Below are 21,182 nucleotides of genomic sequence, written 5' to 3' on the forward strand. Positions count from 1 at the left end.
CCAGAAAGGTACTTTTTTCGGTAAAAGAAACGTGATGAGCCGCACGGGGTTAAATTAAACCTTGCAGAGATCCAGTTTGTATGAACAAAAATCGCCTAGTCTTTAACAACCTGGTCACACACGCTGGACATCGACAACGGTGTCTGAAAAATTATTAAGAAATTACGCGGTCTAGACACACCCAAAAAACCAAAAAAAAGATCAGACAAAAAAAAAATTTTAAGTGCCCCAAAAATCTCGGTAGAAGTGACCGGTGTTAACTGCGGCTTACTGATCCTTCAGCTTCGCTTCAACATGCAGATCACGTCCATTCTCTCCACAGGTTTCCCAAAATCTCGCCTTTCCAGCCCATTCTGGGGGCTTAACCTTACGGAGAGCGATCTGGGGAGAGGAGGGGGCTCCGCCGCCCGCCCTGGTCCCGCTGCGGGGCTGCCCAAGCCCTCCGGAGGCGTTTGAGCGAGGGGCAAGGGGAGGGCACGGGGTCCTGGGGTGCCTCGCAGAGCCCGGGGAGTGCAGCCCGGGGGAAACCTCGGTGCTCCCGCAGAATGCCCAAGGAAACTGCCGAGGAGGAAAGCGGGATGCCGGAGTCGCTCCTGCTTCGCTGGAAGTGCAGACGCACCGTGTCAGCCCCGGCACAGCTGAAGCCCCCCCTTCTCACTGCCTCTTCCCTCACTTCTCTCTCCTCCCCAGCTACACCTGGGGCTTTTATTGTTGGGCTTGGATTTTTGATTTTTTCGGTTTGGGTCTTTTTTCATTTTTTCCTCCCTTAAGGGCAAATATCTTCTCTCCTTTGCCTTTGACATTTGGGGCTTATGAGCAAGAAGAGCTCTCTCTTTCCATGACACCACGGGGGAATTTTGGGGGTTCTTTGAAAAAATAAAGATCAGGCAGGCGAAGGCGTTGACTTTGTTTGGGGGTGGTTGGCAGCACCCGCCGAGCGCAGAGCCGGAGGTGGCTGAGCGACAGCGGCTCGTCCCCACGGTGAGGCAGTAGGGACGTAACCCCGTGTCCAGCTGCAAACTGGGAATCCGCTGGGAAACGGGGCTTGGGGAGGTGCCACCACCAAACCGAGAAACCACTCTTTCCTGACACCCAAAAACGCAGGAGGCATTTTCCTGCCCCCCTCCCTGCTCAGGGGCACGGGGAGCTGCTTTCAGCCTCTGCCTCCAAATTTCGCTGGTTTCTTAAGAGGAGACGCTGAACTACCACTGTTGCAAGAAACTCACAGTTGCTGCAAGTTTTTACTAAAGAGCATCGAATCAAGTGTCTATCACTGCTGTGAGATTTTCTTTTTAAAAAATAAATTTAAAAAAAGCAAATTAGATTTTTCTGTCCTATTATTAAATACAGTAAGTTGCCGTACTTGGCCAATAAAACCCTAAAAGTTTATAAAAATATATCAGTAATAATGACAATGATACCAAAAGCAGCGCTCGAAGCGGTGGGCAAACCCGGTAAAAGCCCAACCGGAAAACCAAGGCGTTTGGAGCTAAGTTTTGTCTTTTCAGTTCTCCTGCTGGTGGCAACGACGTGTCGATAAACAAAAAGTGAGAATTGAGGGGGAACGGCGGGGGGCAAGGGAGAGGCGGCAAGCGCGGCTTTCCAAAGGCGGAGTTTTCTGAGGTCATTTCATCTCGAGTCTTTCGTCATTTCGAATATCGAAGAAAGCTGACTGGATGATTTTCCCCGTCCCTCGCCTGGCCGGGGTGATGCGGTATCTTCGCGCACAGATTACTTTAATCAAGATGTTAAAACATTCAGGGCTCTTCCCCTGGCGCTGACCGTGCGTTTAACAAACGCTCGGTGCAACTGCCCGAGCTCTCTGCAAACTGGATTCAACGGAGAATGTTGACAGTGTGGACATTTGGAGTTTAATCGTTGCTACTTTTACTTTACATTACAGAAGAAATATGGAAAGTTGTTTGGTAAGTTTTTGATTGGAACTTCAGAGTTTCCTTCTCTATCGTAAGAGCAAGCAGTGTGCAACATGTAGTAACTTTTCCCTATAAGGCATCTATTTCCCGGTGGAGAAAACAATGAACTACCCCTTCGCGATATAAAGTACAGCTCTTAAAAACTTGGGAAAAGACCTTGTCCTCTGCTTAAACTCCTTCCCCCTCAAAAACCAGCCTGTAAACCGGCGCTGAGGCAGTCAAGCTGCTCTGTCCGCAAACCTGGGAGGAGGGGAAAAAAAAAAAAAAAAAAAAAAAAAAAAAAAAAAAAGCAGCAGCGGAGGCATTCCTTAGAGCAGAAGTGAAACCGTCTCGATCCAGGCGAGTTTGTTTGTAAACCCGGGAAGCAGCGAGCCCGGGCGGCGGCGGGGGGGCGGCTCCGCCCAAGGGGTGCGGGGTGCGCGGCGGCGGCGGGACCCGCCGGGGCTGGGGCTGCAGCTGCTGACTCAGAACAGCAATGTAGGTCATAACGAGTTTCCTTAAGTTACCTAAGTTCCAACAATTCAGCTTTTCTTTAGAGACTTCCAAAGTGCTGTTGCAACATTTCGGAACGCCGTGGCTTCTGCTGAAGCCCAGCCGCCGGCTCCGAGCCACCGGGCTGCGGCGGGGCAGCGCCCGGGGCGGGCATGCCCACGTCGGTACTTATGCCTTTTACATCTCGCTTTTATCATCCCATTTTCACCACAACGCTATTTTCCTTTCTTTGCTCTTTTCTCTCAGCATGTAAAAAAAAAAAAAAAAAAAAAAAAAAAAAAAGTGCCAACGCGTAGCACTCCTTTTTCAGAAGAGAAGCGAGAGAATTGCCTACCTACTCTCTGCTCCCTTCAGCTCTTTCCAATAAGGTTTATTTACGGTTCACAGTTTGGATCTATCCTTTATTTCCACTATTTACTACTTTCCACTACCAGTCAATTTTTACACCAACAGTTAAAAGGCTGTTAAAAGAGCTCACTTGTGCCAGGGATTTTGCACGCAAAAAAACAATCTGACACTCAACACCATCCGTCTTCGAACAACATAATTTTCGTTAATTTTTTTTTCTTTCCCCTTTCCCTTCTTTTTTTTTTTTTCTTTTTTTCTGCAACCACAGCACAAGGAGCAAAGAGTAGCCGCAGTCCCCACGGAGAGCCCACGCAAGATGAGCAAGCACCGTGTTCTGCCGCAAGAGCAGCGATGTGGGACGGAGATCTGGCGGCGAGGTAGTTGAGGAGAGGAAAGCCCGGCATTCAGGGGACGCTTCAAGAAAGGCACCACACTAACGGAATTTATTTTATTCGCTCTGAGCTTTCCTCGGGCATTACCTGCGCTCCCCGCTCCGCAGGGAGCTCCACCACGAGCAAGGACCGTGCGTGGGTTGGGCGGAGCAGGAGGGGGAGAGTTCCGAGGGAATAGCACTCTCCCCCAGAAAACCCTCATCGCCAAGACATCTGTTGTCCGAAGCCTAAGAAGAAAACTCATCCGCTCATAGAACTCACGAAAAACAAGGAGCGGGACAAAAACCCCTAAACCTCGCCCTGTTCGACGGTTGTGTTTCTGCTGGGCAAGGATCGCCCGCGGGTCCATCAGGGGTATTTTTAGGGCGATCACACCGCCGATGTCACGGTCACGCCCGTCTTCAGCCTTCTTCCTTCCCTCCAGCTCCTCTTTAATCCCGCAGTGACAACTCACCGGCCTGTGTGATAGCAAGGAAGGGTTTTCCCGTCTAAGTATAGAAAGATTTGCTCAACCGAGCAGGAGCCCCGTGGATGTTTCCCCGAGCATGTTACAAGTAACAGCATCAGCAGTTCCAGGGAGCCCAGAGGCTGGAGCCGGGAGCGCTCGGCAGGCTCGGACAAGCCCGGTCCCGGCCTCCGCCCGCCCGGGGCACCGCGGCTCTGCCTCCCGGGGCGGGAGGGACGAGCCCTCGCTCTCAAAAAAAAAAAAAAAAAAAAAAAAACAAAAGCCAAAAAACCCCCACCAAACCAACAAACTAACAAACAAAACAGCAACAACAACAACAACAAAAACCCACCCCCCCAAAAAAAAACAAGCTGAAAGGAAACAAAACAACAACAAAAAGGAACACACTTGTTTTGGTTTTTTTCCAGGCTTGCTACCCTGCGCCGTCCCCGCCGGCAGAAAGTTCCCCCCGTCCCGCGGCACCCGAGGGCGGTGGCTGGGGTGACCGTGGGCGTTCAGGACCCGGAGGGAAACGAGGCGTGGGCAAAGCTCCGCACCCCTTTGGGAATACGTCCCCCCAGCCTCCGCGGCGGTGGAAGGCCCTCCTCTGGTGTTTGCAGTTTTCTTTGTTTACATTCAGTTTAGAAACATTGGCCTTCGGCCAGAAAAGCGGCGGTTCCCCTTCTCTCTCCCCCCACCTTCTCTGTGCCCCCTCCCCCCGCTTCTTCTTCGGTGGCGGTGAAAACAGTTAAGTTTCAGACCCCGAGGTTTTAGAATGTTTTCCCCTCGGCTCCCCAGATTCACCCTTCGGCGCTACCTCGTAAAGAAAACGGAGCCGAGTGGTGCGTGCACCTGCCCTCGGAGCTCCCAGCCGAGGGGCTCGCAACAGGTTCTACCGGGAGACGGAGGCTACCGGCGAGCCGATCAGCGCCCAAGCGAGCGGCGGGTCCCCCCTTCCCCGTGGCCCCGCCGCTCGGCTCGGCGCGCCTTGCCTCGCCGCCCGCGGGGCGGTGCTGTGCGGCGGCAGCCGGGCGGGGAAGAGTGCGGTTCTCCCCGCCGCCGCCGCCGCGGCTGCACCGCCCGGCTCTTCCCGTGCTCGCGGCGGCGGCGGCGGGTGGGGGAGAGCGCTGAAGTCGCCTGTACTCGCCGGGCTTGCACGTCCCGTCCCCCCCCGCCCCGCCCCTCCGCCCCGATATCTTCCCCCACCACCCCTCGGCGAGGAGTAAGTGCCACCGCTCCGCCTTCTCCTTTTCGCAATGTTGACGCAATCTATAAATAGTGGAACAAAAGGACCAACTTCCTCGCAGCTTTGCTGAAACTGCACAAAAAAGGCAACCGGGGGGGGACACACACGAGGTTATTTTTTGATTTTATTTTTCTCTGGTTAAAAGGCGAATCCTCCTCCTCCCTTCCTCCCTCGTTCTCCTTCCCTCCCTCTCCCCCCCTCTCTACTGGAAGATCTTTTTTATTTTCTCTTGCTGCCTCCTATGCTGGCAACGTCCTGCGAGCGGCTATTTTGCTTTTGCACCGAGAGAAGAGCTTCCTCCCTCGCCCTCTCTCCTGACAGTAAGTGCCATTTAGCTACTGCCTTTTCGGGAACTGGGGGGGGGCGCCTGCTCGCCTACCTGCCTGCTGCCCCAGAGAGCGGGCAGCAGGGACCGGGAGCTCCGGGGAAGCGGGGGGAGCTTCGAAGGCGGTGAGGGGACAGCGCCGCGGAGCGAGCGGGGATGCGCGCAGGGGGAACGGGGCGTGGGGGACCCGTGGATTTGGCCGGGGGGGCCGCCCGGTGAAATAAGGTGATCGGGAGAGGGGACGGCGGCTGCCGCCCGCCGAACAAAAGCTGACGCTGATATTAAACGGGCTTTTGTTAGGGGGAAGTGAGTGTGCGTGCGTGCGTGTGTGTGTGCGGGGGGGACACCCCGCCAGCAGCAAGTTGCCGTGCGGCGGAGGGCACCTCAGACTTGTTTACCGCTCGGCGCGGCGCTCACTGGCGTGTTTACCCTGCACACACGGCGCGGGGCTCCCCTCCTCCCCCAGCCCCATCCCTCTTCCGCGCCCCGGGGAGGGGAGGGATGAGCGGAGCGGGGTTTAAAGCGGCGTTGGGGGGGGATGCGCCGTCAGGAGATGCTGATACGATCACGCGTAAAAAAAACCACCCCCCCCTCCGGTTTGCAAGTCGGATCGGTGCAAGCGCAGGCAGTCACTGGCCGGAGGGAGAATTACATCATCCCCTGCTCCAGTGATGCTACCTTTCGTGCCGCTACCACGCGCGCAGGGAAAACAACCGGGAGCGCGCCTCACGCCCCCCCGGCCTGCTCGGTGCCACCCTGGGGGCGGCGGGGGGGAGCTGGGGGGCGGGGAGGCGCGCCCCCGCGTCACTCGCACACACACACACGCCCGCCCGAGTGTTTACAGCGCTCACACAGGCGTATTGTGACGTCGCCTGAGTGACAGCCCGCCGCGCCAACGGGGGGGGGCGGCCCCGCCGCCGCGGCAGAGCAGGGGCGCCCCGCCCGGCCCGGCCCCCGCCCCGCGGCACCGGCGCCCGCAGCGGCTCCGCGGGGCGCGGCCGAGGGCGCTGAGGGCCCCCCGGGCCCGGGGCCGGGCGCATCCAAAGTCAAATCCAACTCACTCGCTCCAGCAGCGGCGTGGCTGACGCGATGCCGATGGGTTTGAGTTTGTGACGTTGTGTGACGTTTTAGGCGCACGCTGTAGAAGGGCTAACTCGTGAGAGAGGCGAGGTGTATTTGCAAGCCTGGGGTGTCTGTGAAGTTACAGCGGGGACGCGGGGGCCGGTCTCTCACCGGGGAGCACGGTCCTGATGGGACTTTGGGACAGGGACACCGTCAGTGTAGATGCTGTCATATCGATGGCCCTGGAGACTTCGTTGTCCAAAGTGGACAATAATTTTTTTTAAGGTATATAGACTTCAGTATCGAGGACAAAATCGAAATATCAATCGAAATATCAAACATCATGTGCTTTCCCCGGTGTTACAAGTGTAATGTTATAGGGTTAGAAACTTGTTGCCATGTGCTACTGAGTTGGGAAAAAGTGTCGTGGGGTTTACTCAGCCTATGAAAATATTGAAGCAGTACTTACCCACTGCAAAGTCAATAAAACTGTATCACACTAAAACCAACAAAAAGTGCTTTACAAATTGATATTTGTCAAGAATTGTCTGCCAGAATGCAGTAGTGTAAAAATTACTACCAAAACACCAGCATCTACTTCGTGCAAAATTCAAGTAACCAGGAAGCCTTGTTTAATAGTACACACGGTTTTTAATGTGTTAATGGTTTGGGGTTCTTCAAAGCATATTACTTTTTGAAGTCTGGGTGTTTCTATTTGTGCAGAAAATAGACTAAGAAGCTTTGAGCTCCTACTGTTACAAAAGTTAAAAGGAAACAAAGTTGAGCTGCTAAGTCGGCAGTCTGGAATGAGTCAATAGTATCTCCTTTGTCCTGCTAGCTTTCTCTGCTGTGGTGTATCTTTGCTCTATTTCCTCTGCAAAAGCAAATGAGCATTTCTACCCTCAGCATATTAAACAGACTTAGTAGAACTCCTGGCTTCTAAATATTCTAAACCACCAGTAATATTCCAATGTGTCTGTCTTTCCCAACTGTGTACAACAGTTGTGCTACCGTCAATGACAGTATGCTCACTTCTTTAACCACAGAGATGCTGCCACATTTTCCATTATTTATAATTAATAGAGCAAATTATTGTTGTTTTTTGTAGTATGCCTTCATAAGGGAACAAATCTGCCTTTTTAAAGTACTCCATTATCTCTTGGATTTTGGTTGGTTTTGGTTTGTTTTGTTTTTAAGAAAAAGAAGAAAAAAAATATTGGTCTGGAGACATGAAGGAGATGTAAATAACTCCCCTCTTCATTTACTTGGGGATTCCCTGGGAGTCTCCGAGGGCAAGGAGGTAACATAGCTGGCTTTTACAACAGGATGACAGGTCCTGACACAGGGTCACAGAGAATCTATGCTTGGCTAGCCCTGTGCTCCAGTTTTGTTTAGCTGGTAGCTAGTCCCTTGAGGGATCAATGTCAACTTAAGCATGCTAACTTGTACAAGCAATGGGCTGGCCAGTGACCGAGAGCTGGGACTGGCTCCTCCAGGGCTCCCTACTCCTGCTGCACTTGGATCTCCAGTGCTGCTGCCAGGCTGCGGCTCTGCAGCTTGACACAGAGAGAATTAAAGTGGCAACAGTACAAAGCAAGCCCCAACACTGCCTGTTCTCTGAAAACAAAAGGTGGCTAGATGTATTAGGTGGATAGGAAAAGCAGCCTGAGTAGGGACATGGCTTCATGACTGAGGCACAGGAACTGGAGCCAACTCCCACCGCCATGAGCTAAGTTTCTGTGTACCTCAAACCAACTTTCCCCTTAAATTCTGGCCTTGAATTGGTATTAGCTGTTCCACAGATCAGTCACACTCCCTGAGATAATAAACAAATGTCAATTCAATATCTCACACATAAAGGTATTAGGTATCAACCTACTTTCTCTTTTAAGATATGTATATCTTAAATTTATCGATTAGGTAACAAGGTATATGTGTGCATGTGTTTATGCACACACACATACACACCTCTTCACACTGTCAGCCCTTTCTGGTTTAACTTTCAAAACTCCTTGGAGATTAGAGTTGGGTTACTAGAGTTCAAAGAAGAGTGAATTTGTATTAAGTGACTGGGGTTGAAACCTGTATTTTAATATGTACAGTATGTAGTTTTTATTCAGTTTAATGATACCATAGGAAGGCTTTTTAAGTCTGCAAGATCAAGATAATTTTTTGTGTTTATAAAAATAAGGCTTGTTTGTTATTAATTTATCTAACTCTGCTTTTCTTTTGATACTTGAAGTACATAAATGAGTAATTTAGCACATTATTAGCTGAATGACCCTTCCTTTCTTTTTTTCACACTTGAAAAAGATTATCGGTCAACTACTGCTGCATTACTGTATATGTGACCAGTCTGTCTGTACCATTTGATGTCTGATACTTTTATTTTTTTTTTTATTTTTGTAGTCTTATTCTGTATATAGAATCCCAGGGTTTCTTTGTCTGTTTTTTTGTTTTTTAATGCCCTATAATTCCTAATGATAACAAGCAGTTTTCTCTGGTCACCATAAAGGCCTATGCTATGGATTTCTACAGCTTTCATTTAAAACTCTAGACACATTTCCATCTTTTCATTTGTAAACGGTGTTACTAACTTACATTTGGAAATTTGACTGATTCAGACAGCACAGTCTTCCTGGTTCTGCAAGCAGGCAGTTCCAGTGTTTCAGCTTTTGCACAGTAGCACTTTAACAAGCAGCAGCCATGCATAACTAACAAGATTGCAAGTCCAGTTACTGCTTTTTAGAAGCCTCTACCCAGCTCTTATGTTATCCAAAATGTCCATTTTATGTTGTTGCAGCCATATGACAGTACTACTTACAGCAGGAAAGTGTAGTGGTTATTTACAGTGGATGACATACAGGGGGAGAAAAAGAAGTTTTAAAAAATGGAGCCTGAGGTGCACGAAGAAAGAAGGATAGATCCAGCTATCCTTTTATAGTAACTGGTGTTTTGTGGAAGTGGTTAAGAAAGGAAGACTCTTGCTTCCTTCCAGCAGTTGGCCAGTGATGGCATGATACTTCTAACTAAAGGCTGACAGCATTCTTGGATAAACCCTTATGCAGGTTTCATATCTAGTATCTCATATTGCTCAGCTCCTTCTCTTGAACCTACTTTTAGATTCTGCATCTTACCCTCTAACTATATTGATGGACGTCTAATAGAGCAGTTTTCAAATTTGGCATTAATGCTTCATAAAAAGTAACATTTTAAAGTACCATTTTAGTTCGCATTAGTATTTTTTAACTGTACAGTTAGCATTGTGAATACAACACGTGTATAGATAATATTAGCTAGACAGGGCATCACTTCAAAATGTGTCCACAATGTGTACACAAGATAACATCTAGCACAGATTCAAAAAAGTGTTCTTAGCATGGATTACAGGTACAAATGAATATACTTTGATGAATGGAAATTAAGAAGTCAGTAGTAGTTCACCAGATGAGAAATATGCCTTTAGACTCCAGAAAGAAGTAAAAAATAAATATGCTGAAAACTAGTCAACACTAGCTAGAAAAACAGATTATTGAGACTACTGTACTTTTTAAGGACTCAGTATCCTCGTTTCTGTCTGCACGTATTATTTGCATGAACATAATTTTTCATAAAACAATGAAATTCACAAAGATTCCACTGTACCACACTGTACTGATTGGCTGTCACAACTACTGACTAAATATTAATTTTGGTAATCTTTCTAAGTTAAATCTATAAACTCCTATATTTGGATAACTTATAAAACCCTATACACAAGTGAAACACTCAGCAAAACAATTTGCTGACTTACACATTGTCCATCCTTGTTTTTAAATATTTAGTTAGTAATTTAAATTAGTTTGTCAAATTTACTTTTATTAGTTAGACAGAGAAAGATTAGATGGCCTCTTTTGTTTTGAAGTATGTTTCTTCTCAGTTTTATTACACTAAGGAGAGTGATAAACACTGCAGGCTAACTAGGAGTTCCACATTGGTGCAATCACTTTGGTTTCATAACTCCTACAGATTTTTATCCCTTACAAGCAATGATTTACATACCATTGAGGGAAAATGAAAATGAGGGGGAATCTCATTATGACACTGCAAAGTGTTCTTAGTTTCTCCTAACATGGATGAGATTAAACCTGGCTTATGTCACAAGAAATGTGAAGGGTGAGAGCAAAGGGTCCTTTCTCATAATAGTCAGGCACAATTAATGCTCTCTTCACTCAATAAAGAAAACCAGACCCAAAATGAGGAGGAGGAGAATATGGACTCCTATTCTTTCACCTTCACTCCCCACCCCCATCCTCTGAGCTGTAAAGAAAGGATCAGGTTGCACTATTTTAAAAGCTGGTGCAGTATGCACACTTCCTCACTACACTGGCAAGCACTGGGAGAAAATATCTGTCAGAGCTCCCTGCAGGAGTTCCTACTGCTTCATAACACCCTTTACTCAGGATTGTGACTTTTCAACAGAGCTGAGTCTTCAATAAAGTGATGAAAACTTCTCCCATAAACATACAATATTTTTAGGGACATATGCAAATATCAGTATTATTGAAATAACTTACCTTTGACACATGGCTTTGAAAGCTTCACACTTGATGCAAATCATAAAAATCAAACTATCACAATAGCTCAGCAAAGTAGACCTGTAAATAAATTAAAAGGCAAGTTAAGCAACTTACTATAATTTCCTGAATATGCTTAAATAAACAGGATTGATTGACACATTAAAGAATAGAATTGCTCTGACTTTCATCCTACTGTCTGAGCACAGGTTTCTGGTTACTGCTCCTATAGACACTTCAAGTTAAATCACACTGCTGATGTTAAATCTGTATCAAGGTGGAAGATGGATGGTGCTTTGGCCAAAGTTTGGAATGGGAGTCTAAACAAGGGCCATAATCCGGTCCTTGACTCAGAATTTCACCAATGGCTTTTCCATTCTATGACAGGGACAGTTAAAACTGTCCTACATCTCACTGAATCTAAGAGATAAAATAATGCTTACAGGATGTGCCCATGCTACACATACCAGGGTTATAAAAGTCAAAAATATTCCAAGATCTGAAATAAGTGTTAAGCAACATTTTGTTTACCTGTACATTTGTATTTTTCAAAATATAAAACTCACAGTTCCCAAGGCAAGGTGCCTAGTTAGCAATGCCTAAAAGATGTCAAGAGGCCAATCCAACTCTGAAGGTCTCTCTTAAGGGGAATTCCCATGCCATATCATATCTCCACATAAAAAAAGAAACCCAAAATTACAGGGATTGAAATTCTCACCAGTCTTCCACTCTCTTCACATTAGAAATTAAGACCTGACTAGGAAAGGCCACTAAAAGCCTCATATCTCACCCAGGGATCCTCCTGCAGGAGCTGTGGAAGGAAGCCATAAGCCACCTCCTGTGGGAATAGGGCAAGTTTCGCACTGGGAGAAGGAATCTGCACAAAGCACTGCATAAATGCTGTGCTGAGCCTGTGGCACTCAGGGGCTAGAAGAGCTGTATCTATCTGTCAAATGGCCTAACAGCGAGAAGGAATAAATCCTGTTTAGTCTTGCCTCAGCCACTCTTACCTGAGCTCTGAGAGTTTTAAAGGAAAAAAATCTCATTTCAGGCTTCAAAGAAGCTTGAGGTCTACAGATAAAAAGTTGTATACTACATCTACGTACTACAATTGTAGTTGCAAATAATACACAATTTCAACATACAGACTGGGAGATATTTCATTTGAAAGCAAGAAGGAAAATAATGACAGCTTGTGTCATATGACAACAAATTTACAAGTAATAGCAAAACTGTCTTTTTTCTTATGCATAAGAGTCATCATTCTAGAGGGAGAGCCTGCTGGAAACAGGAAAGAGGCACACAAAATGGAAGGAAAGATAAGAAGTTTAATGGAAGATGCAGATCTGAGTGACTGAAGTCTTCATCAAATAAGAAAGCAGTCTCCTATTTACTTTCTGATGCTGTGTAAATGAGTGAATCAAAGCCCACACATTCTCTTGCAAATCATGTCACAAGGATTCTACGTCTCTATGCCCCTGAGGTCATGAATGACCATGTACTGACCCCTGACAGACTCCTGCTGCCTTTCTTTAATACACCTCCCTGACCACTTGAGCTCCTGTGAGTGCTATACATCGCATGCTTCCTACCCTTCCTTTCTTTTATTTTAGCAATCTATACCCCACAAAAATTTCCAATAATCTTGTGTGTTACCCTACACTTTTCTTGTACTTGTGAAGTTTCTCAATACTTAAGCAGACATATTAAGGGGTAAGGAAAAATATAAAAAGATGAGATTATTTCAGGGAGAGACTCAGCAAGTTTTCAGAAAAAGGAATACTGTATTTCAAATAAAATAAGATTGTTTTCAACTGGAAGAGGCTTACATTTATATTACCACTGAAACTTCTGCTGAAAGGGGAGGAAACCATAACTGTAGACAGTAGTTCAAAAGGAAGTTCTGTTACAGTACAGATAAAAAAAACCTCCTTCTTACCAAGTATAAAATATGTAATTAATGCTGAAATTCTGCATATGCCTTAAGTACTGAGCCCTGAGTGTAGATTGCTTAATAATGTGTCCAACAGCCTTAATGCTGAAACCTATACAGGGAAATAATGATGACAATAGCATTCACCAAACACAAAACTAAGATATTCTTTCATTGAAACTCCTCCAGCTCTAACAAAGACAGCATTCAAAAACAACAACAACAAAAAAAAGCAAACAAACCACAAAACAAGACAAAACGAAAAAACAAAAGAAAACAAAAAAACAACCCAGCATTTGAAAGACCACTGTAGATGCTGGACATACTGGACATTGACTGATTCTTGAGTTAAAGACAGACATCCTCTAGCCAAAAGGAGTAACTCAAACAAAGAAGAGACCTTCAAGTTTAAGACTTTCAAGTTCCAGACCTCTAGTTTGAACTTATCTATGTTTTCACACATCAGTAGCTTCAGCAGAGTTAGAAATATCCAGTATGTGTAATGAAAACAATCTCTATCAGTAGATACAGCACGAACACGATAACATATGTTTCCCAAGCCTAGCACAATTGTCAAGCAATTACTGTTTGTCAAGACAACACACTTGATAGTCAGGGTCACCTAACCCCAGGTCATCTCCTTCTACCCTAGAGCGAGGCAGCTCTCAGTAACCCAGCTGCCCAGCTCTCTTTCCCTGGCTCTGAAGCCAAGCTGCAGACGCAGGTTTCCCTGCCGCACGCAGCCAGAGAGCCGAGGCAGGCGGCTGGCAGAGCTCAGCTCCGCACTGCGATGGCTCCAGCAGGCAGCAGATGCTGGGTTTTGTTCCCTGGGAAGGAGGGCCCGCGCGGGTCAGAGGCGACCCCTGACAACTGATTATTAACCAGGCTTTTCTAAAGCACTAGCAAGGCCCACATTGTGTTTGTTTAGGACCCAGAACTACAAGTGCATGTTATCGGCAGACTGGGTGAATTGCTTGGTGTCTCTGAGTTCAATTACCAATTCTAGCTACCTTTTAAAACAGAAAAGAGAATAGCCTTGTCTTATGCAGTCTATTTTGGCCCAGTTCTATATTTCCTTTTTTCCCCTTTCATTTTAAAGACTCTTATTCAATTAAATATATCTTCTTTATAAAGTGTTATTCTTTCTGCTATCTAAATTGTGATGTCATGCCTGCACAATTTTTATTTAATCATTTATATAAGGGACTTCTTAATCTTAATTTTTACACCTTATGATAGAAAGTTTAATGGCTTCTCTTTACCATGACTTTGTCTTCCAATTATAATTTATAAAAGTGTGTGTGTGTAGATGGAAAATGGAATTAAATTTAAATTTAGCAAAAGAGACCTTAATTTTTTCTCAGTTAAATCAAACATCTATAATGGACACAACATGTAAGAATAAAAAACTTAGAACATACTGTACTGAAAACTGATTTATTCAACAATGATGAATCACTGCTAGTTGGGGAACTTAGGTGATTGTTTCTGGCTAGCATGACCTTCAAGACTGTACAACTAGTACATCTCATCCTCTTTCAGATTCCATTCACGGACCTAATGAGAAAAAATGAATTACCTGCTTTTTCATCTCCCAGTAGGTTTTTCAATTTTGAACATACTAGTCATTAATATAAAGTAGATGAGTACTTTAAAAGAGAAAAAGAAAAGCCATGAGAAGCTGGTTCCACATTTTGCAGGTTATAATTCCAAATGCTCTGCCAGTGACTTCCACCCCTTCAGTGGTTTGACTTTATCTAAAACTTTGGCACAAAAAATGTGTGCCATGGTATTTTTATTTTGTTATTTTAAAATACTATAGTAAATTTAACCTTAATACTGGCTGCCCTAATTTCATAATTAATTTTAAGTGGTCTTGTTAAAGAAATAAACTTTTAATTTAAAGAAAGCATACATATAGAACTCATTAAACACATATTAATCGTTCCAGGAGACCACACAAGTAACAGAAAACATGAGTTCTCTCCTTTTACTTATAGCCATTTATACTATAATATGGTGAAATCAGCATGGGTCCCTACTGTGCCTGCTGGTGCACATACAGAGTTAAAGATACAGAGCCCTGGCACAGAGGTTTGCCTTCATCTCCTCAATATCTGAGGCACTAGAGGTAAGAAGCCAATCAGCATAGGCTGTTTCTTTAATGCATTGGCTGTTCAGGGGCAGATTTACCAGCAGCAGGAGGGAAAGGGAAAAAGGATGCATTGAAGATCTCTAGATCCTTCCCTGTTCCTCCACCCATTGTTCTCTTCCTCAAGTTATACCTGCATCTATCTACTGAAAACTGAACAGACTTTGGGCTAACCAGGGAACTGAACATAAGAATTCACCATCTTAATCTCTGCTAAAAAATAGAGACTTATCATAAAACTTCCTTGTTCTAGCAAAGTGGCTTAGAAGGATAAACCTACTGTCAGGACACCTTCCCAAGTTTAAAGGGGAAGGAAAGTTATTTCTGAGAATTTCCTATAGTTGTGATTCTGGCTTGCTGCATTTTGGAACATGACTTACAGATTTGATATTGCAGATCTGTGGATTTGATATATTCACTTAAGATGGATGAGAACAAAATTCCTCCTCCTGCCAAATTACTGTGATGGAAACAATACTATCCCATGGATTTTCTATGGATCCATAGATCCATAGAATCCATAGATCCATGGAATCCCATGGATTTTTCTTGCTCTTTTCATTGCCCCGCTCAAAGATTTCCTCTCTGTAATAAAGAGAATCTGAAAGCCAGTATAAGGAACAAGAAAAGTCACTACTCAGAATTACAATGGCAGCAACAAGACTCTAGAGAGAGAAAGATGAGTAAAGTTTGATTTAAGGAAGGGCACGACTAGGTGACAAAAAAAAGAGGTAGAGGCATTTCATCAACATATGTCAAAAAATCTTTGAAATACTACATATTGGGAAGTTGAGAGTGCAGTAAAAGGAATAAGAATGACTAAGGTTGACTCTTGTTGATTGAATTCAAAGAAGGGACAGTCCTGAAAGTATTTTGTTTCATTTTTGCAAAGACTGGGAGTAGGTCATGATTCCTAAACAAACTTTGTTTTAAGAATACTAGAGAGGTCAGACTGGTTCAGGCCAGGCATACACTTGGCCCATTTACCCATGTCCAACAGCTGACAAAAGCCATTTCTTATCCAAATATTCCCTCAGTGAACAGCAGGACTAGGACAAGCACATTTGAGAATGCCCCTACATTCCAGCATCCAACTTTGTTTTAGCTTGGAAGGTTTCCTGTACCTGATGTGGTTTGTCCAGTCAGTGACTTTCACTAGATCTCTCCTCCAGGGCCTTATGCAGTCTCTCCTTAGTTTGTGAGAACTTTGGTAATCTGTACTGTCTTTAGTAAAGGAATGCTGTGAGTATAATACCCATGAGCATATAAAGTAATACAATTTATTGTATTATTTACTTCAAAGAGACCTATTGCTGTCCTCTGATGCACCCTTATTTTTTCATTGCTAGAGAAGGTGGAAAGTTAATCTCTGACCATCCTTTCTGTTTGTAACTTTAAAACATTTATTGCTGTTTTGAAAACGCAAATTTTCTGTTTGTTAGAGGGGCGCTGTAGCTACAGTGTCTGAAGGGTACTGCATTGCCCCAGGGCTGGATATCTATTTCTTCTTAGCTCTGCCAATCCACCACCAGTCTGCCTGCTATCTGTGGCAGATGTTGAAGCTGCTATTGCAAAGAAGTCCTTCCAAGATCCTGGGGAACTGGAAGCCTAGATGAGCACATTCTGAGAGAGCCATTCTTTTCCACTGTTAGGAAAGATGCATTAGAGGAAAAGATGCAGTCATGCATATTGTGCTCTTAAAACCCTGCTGGTCTTTCTGCAAGCAGAATCTAAAAGAGTCGTGGGGAGTGGAAATAAAAAGAAGAAAATTTGCCACTGCACAGAAATCAGCCCCATTCCAAGAAAATTACTTGCTAATAACTAAATCTCCAGGAATAAATGTAAACTTTATCTAAAACTGGAAGCAGAAAACTGAAGCTAAAGTAGTTCAAGCCTCCTCTAAAGGAGGACGACATTGTTTCTAGAGTAGACCTTAAGTGGGCACAGTTAACATCATAATGAAAACCACAGAAGCTTGTGAGAGTTTCCTATTATTTCAGTAGGAGATTCTTAACTCATGCAGTATTCTCCCATTTTTCCTGCCATGTGTTTTGCAAGACACAAAAATATTTCTCAGGCAGATAGGAAAACACAGTTTCTATTAGCAAAAAATTATACAGACAGGTAAGACAGGTCTCCATTGTTGGGTAAAAATATAAACAAAAGCTTTTCCTAAATCTTACTACAAGTTAAGGTATATTGTATCATTAAACAGAAGAAGATAAGCAGCTATTACTGAAAAATGCACTTTTAGAGAAATTACATAAACTCCACTTAGTGTTAAAATTATTTAACAGTCCTGTACTATTGAAGTAGAAGAGGCTAAGGGAGGCTGACCACGCCAGGATACTCAAACAGAAAGTCTTTTCATTCAGGTTTGTGAGTAACTCTAGTTAAAGTGACTCTATTTGACACAAAATTATCTGCATGGTTGCAAAATAGTTTCAGTCAGCAAATTTCACTTAGGCAACACCCTGTCTATCAGCTATAATCATACCAAGTTTGGCTGCAGGATCTGATTATTATTTCAGAAGGGGATGTTTGGCTAAGCAGGTAAAGTGAATGTACTGAAAGTTTCACAACACACAAAGAAAGATAAAAAAGGCACACAAAGCCCATGTTATAAACAAGCAAACAAAACATTTTGTCAGGAGTTCTCAGTATCCCTCTAGTTAGAACAGGACACCTATTTGTATCTGTTATGAGCAAGCATAAATTTCAAAGTCCTCATTTGAAAAATGTGACTGGAAGACAGATCAGTGCCATTGACTCCCTGCTATGATGGCTAGATATGCTGAATGGTAGAAAGGCTCAAGGCTCTAACATTTTCAGCTCTAATCCCAAATGTTTCCTCATTCTGACTGCCTTAACTTAGAGCTGTATGTCACATAAAAGCTCCTGAGGATGGTCTTGCCCCCCACTGGCTTGTTCACAACAATACATGATTAATTATCATGTTGACTATTGGTACTTGTTTGGGAAGTCCCTGAAAAACAACCCCAAATTTATTTATTGTTCAAGGCAGAGAGTACTGACTGAAATATTTATATGGTGAGCAGGCATCTCCTAAGCACCACAAAGATTTTGAATGTGAGCAAATCCCTGTCTCTGAATAGATCTGTCTGTACCCCAGATCCTTGGTATTTCAAGGTAAGAAGGCAACACTGTAATGAGTATAATTCATTCAAAGTTTAATGAGGAGAGGACTCCTTTGTGTACCCCAGACACCTGATGCAGCAAGTAGCAGGTCATTGCAAGGCTGTGCTTTCAGAATGTAGCTCAAGTACAAAATGTTTTGGGAGAGACTATAAATGCTGAGAGGTTTTTACTGATCTTGAAAGATGACCTAGAGGCTGATTTAATTGACCTGTTGCTGTCTACAACCTCTCCTCTGGGAAGTAAAACCTCTTGATAATATGATGTCTCACAGTAAAACCATAACAAAATGTTTTAAATTGATGTTGCTTCTGTAAGTCTGAGAATTATTGAAGATACAGTTTTAGACTTTTGTGAACTGAATCAATGATCTGTTGTGGTACTGCACCTCAATGCTTTATCTTCTGAAGCAGGTTGTGGTGATGGCTATTTTTTCTGGGAGAAGGCAGGGTGAACACCAAGTCAGCAGAAAATTCCTGTTTGGTTCACAAGAAAGACTCAAGGGTAGCACTCTGTAATGTAATCCAGAGTTCCTATGAGGAAGGAATCTAATGTCTTTTCTCTGCTGCATGCATCCCTATGTAAAAATAGACATCTTGCAGGCTGGCAGTTCAAAATCCCTGAGGATTAGTGATTGGTTAGGAGATTATGGATACTACTCCAATTGGAATTTGAAATAGCAAGCAGAATTGCTGAGGCACTGATAGTTGACACTGAACTGTTAGCTCTCTCACCCTTCCTGTAGAGACAGAAGGTTCTGCCGCTGATTTGGAATGGTACATTTGCTTCTGCAATCAGTTGTAGAAGACACGCTGTTTCTGGTGTTAGTTGTTTCTAATAAGCTGGACAGCTTGTTAGAGAATGAGAGAGGAAAGCCACGAGGCCAGCAAGTCACTCAGCACTGTGTATGACACCAGGCTGAAATACAAAGACAATCACTACTACTGGGGCTATAAATAAGGCACTTAACACAAAGCCAGCCACTATCAAGGTCCCTGCAGAGAGTATGCAAGCAGTAAAATTAGTCTTTTCAGGACCTGAACTTTAAAATACATGAACCAAAGACATGTCATATTGCTGAGGAGTATTTTATCCCTTCTACATGCATGAGCAGCAGTTTGTACTGGAATTCATGTTCCTCTTGCCTCCATCAGACTTCCCTGCCAATACAAGTGGATCCTGATAATGGATATGCCCCAGAAGATCAGAATCCCAGCTTTTAGGACACTGACAAAGAGAAAATATCTTTAATCATAACTATAGCTTTACTTGTAGAATTTAGAAATAACCTGATCTCTGTTTAACGGAAGTCTTCTTCACTCTCTCCCTCCCTTCCCTGCTTTCTGTTTCATCTCAGAAAGAGGAAATGTTACTATGGGATATGTTGCTCCCTGAAGAATCATGCTAGGGAAAATGTTAAACACCAGTAACCTATGACTCCATTATCCATACAAAAAGAGGTATATCTAGTATGTTAACTCAAACTGTATTTTCCTAAAGGTCATTAGGGGACTTAATTTATTGTATGAAATTAATTATAATATTACAACTAAAGTTAAGTAAATCATGCAGTACATGTACTGCATGATTTCCATCTCTGTGGTATGATGGAAATAATTAAATTGTCCACATTTGTATTCACATGGCTATTTAATGCCCTGAGGTCAGCGGACATGAGGGTGCTTCAAGTATCCGCTGATACCATTTAATGGACCTTTTTGTTCAAATAACTTGTCCTTGCACTCATGGGGCACATGCACACCAGCAATGAAACACTTCTATGCAACCACTCGAGGCATCCAAGAGTACCCCAGAAAAGTTATTCATGTTCTTTATAAAAACTGGGCAATTAAAGTACCTGTCTGTGTTTTGGCCAACTTAGATGGAAAACTGGGTTATATAAATTAACACACAGAGACACTGAATTAATAAAGTCATTATCTCTTTATGCTGTTGCTGTACCTCACACTATTAGTCTGGAGAGTCCAAAACTGCATAGAAATGCAATTTCTAGTTCTTCAAATAAAATATTTTTCTTAATTCTGACATTTTCTTATTTATTTCTCAAAACTGGCCAAAAAACCTTAACACTCCTAAATATTAACACTTTCCAGCCTATATCTTTCTGATGTGCAGTTTGTGCTACTTCATTCAGTCCAACTGCACTAATGTTAAAAAAGGGGATTACATTACATAATTAAATCTGCTAAAATAGAATAGCTCAGAATAACTGCACACCATGTTCTACCAATTCTACTCCAATCATATATTCTTCTGCCAACTTAAATAAATATTATATCATTCCAGTTTCCTTGCATGTGGCTGTTTACCTCACTGCATATAATTTTTCATCCTAACTGCCTTTTAATTATTCTGGTTTTGGATGTCCATATTTAACCTCTAAGTAATATTTTAAAAATTATTCAATGATAATTTCATTAGCACCTTTCAAAATGGGGGTTATATCCATCTATGTATTATTAACTGTATGTTTCTGAGTACCATACTACTCAAAACAGATACAGTCATCTTATTGGGAATTGATTTCTGTAGTAGTTGCACTGGACCTCATGCAGGAAAACTAAATTTCTCATCCTAATAAATCCCCTCTGGTTACAGAAATACTTTCTTTAGTCAGCAATTTTTTTAACTGTTCAATAAAATATTACATGGGAAAGCTTAAAAAATATAGTTTGCATTTGCAACTTCAAACTGTAAAAGCGAATGTTCCATTACAGAAGTTCTTAAATTAATATACATGTTGAGAAGCAAGTTCTTACAAGTAAAACCAGACAACTGTAGTTTTCAATTGTAAGTAAAAGAAGCTTTAGTATTTTTTCTCAATTTGTTTAACTGATTAAGGCATCTTGCAATTTAAAACCATTATTCTCTCTTCAGGAAACACCTTGGATCAGAAATTACATTTCTGACTTACATGAGAAGTCAAGCCACACAACTTTTAGAGGCCTCTCAAAAGCAGTATTCACTTCTATCCAGGAATTATATTTTCCTATCCTTGTAAAAAACTGTAACTTAAGCATTCTAAAGTTATTTGCTTGACATGTTCCTCTAAAAACTTCTCTGACCTACACTGATTTCCTTCTAAATAAACTGAACTAATATAAAGGTGCAGTGTTATGT

General features: G+C 43.3%; 1 long non-coding RNA gene across 1 annotated transcript in view; it reads left to right on the forward strand.

Annotated features, from left to right (window-relative positions):
* Positions 1-5,036: 5,036 nt before the first annotated feature.
* LOC141728211 (uncharacterized) overlaps positions 5,037-21,182 on the forward strand; it is a 95,469-nt gene continuing 79,323 nt past the window's right edge. The window contains exon 1 of the long non-coding RNA XR_012579034.1: positions 5,037-5,177. This is a non-coding gene — a long non-coding RNA (uncharacterized LOC141728211). The remainder of the gene's footprint in view (positions 5,178-21,182) is intronic.

Source organism: Zonotrichia albicollis, chromosome 2, assembly GCF_047830755.1.
Source record: "Zonotrichia albicollis isolate bZonAlb1 chromosome 2, bZonAlb1.hap1, whole genome shotgun sequence".
NCBI lineage: Eukaryota > Metazoa > Chordata > Aves > Passeriformes > Passerellidae > Zonotrichia > Zonotrichia albicollis.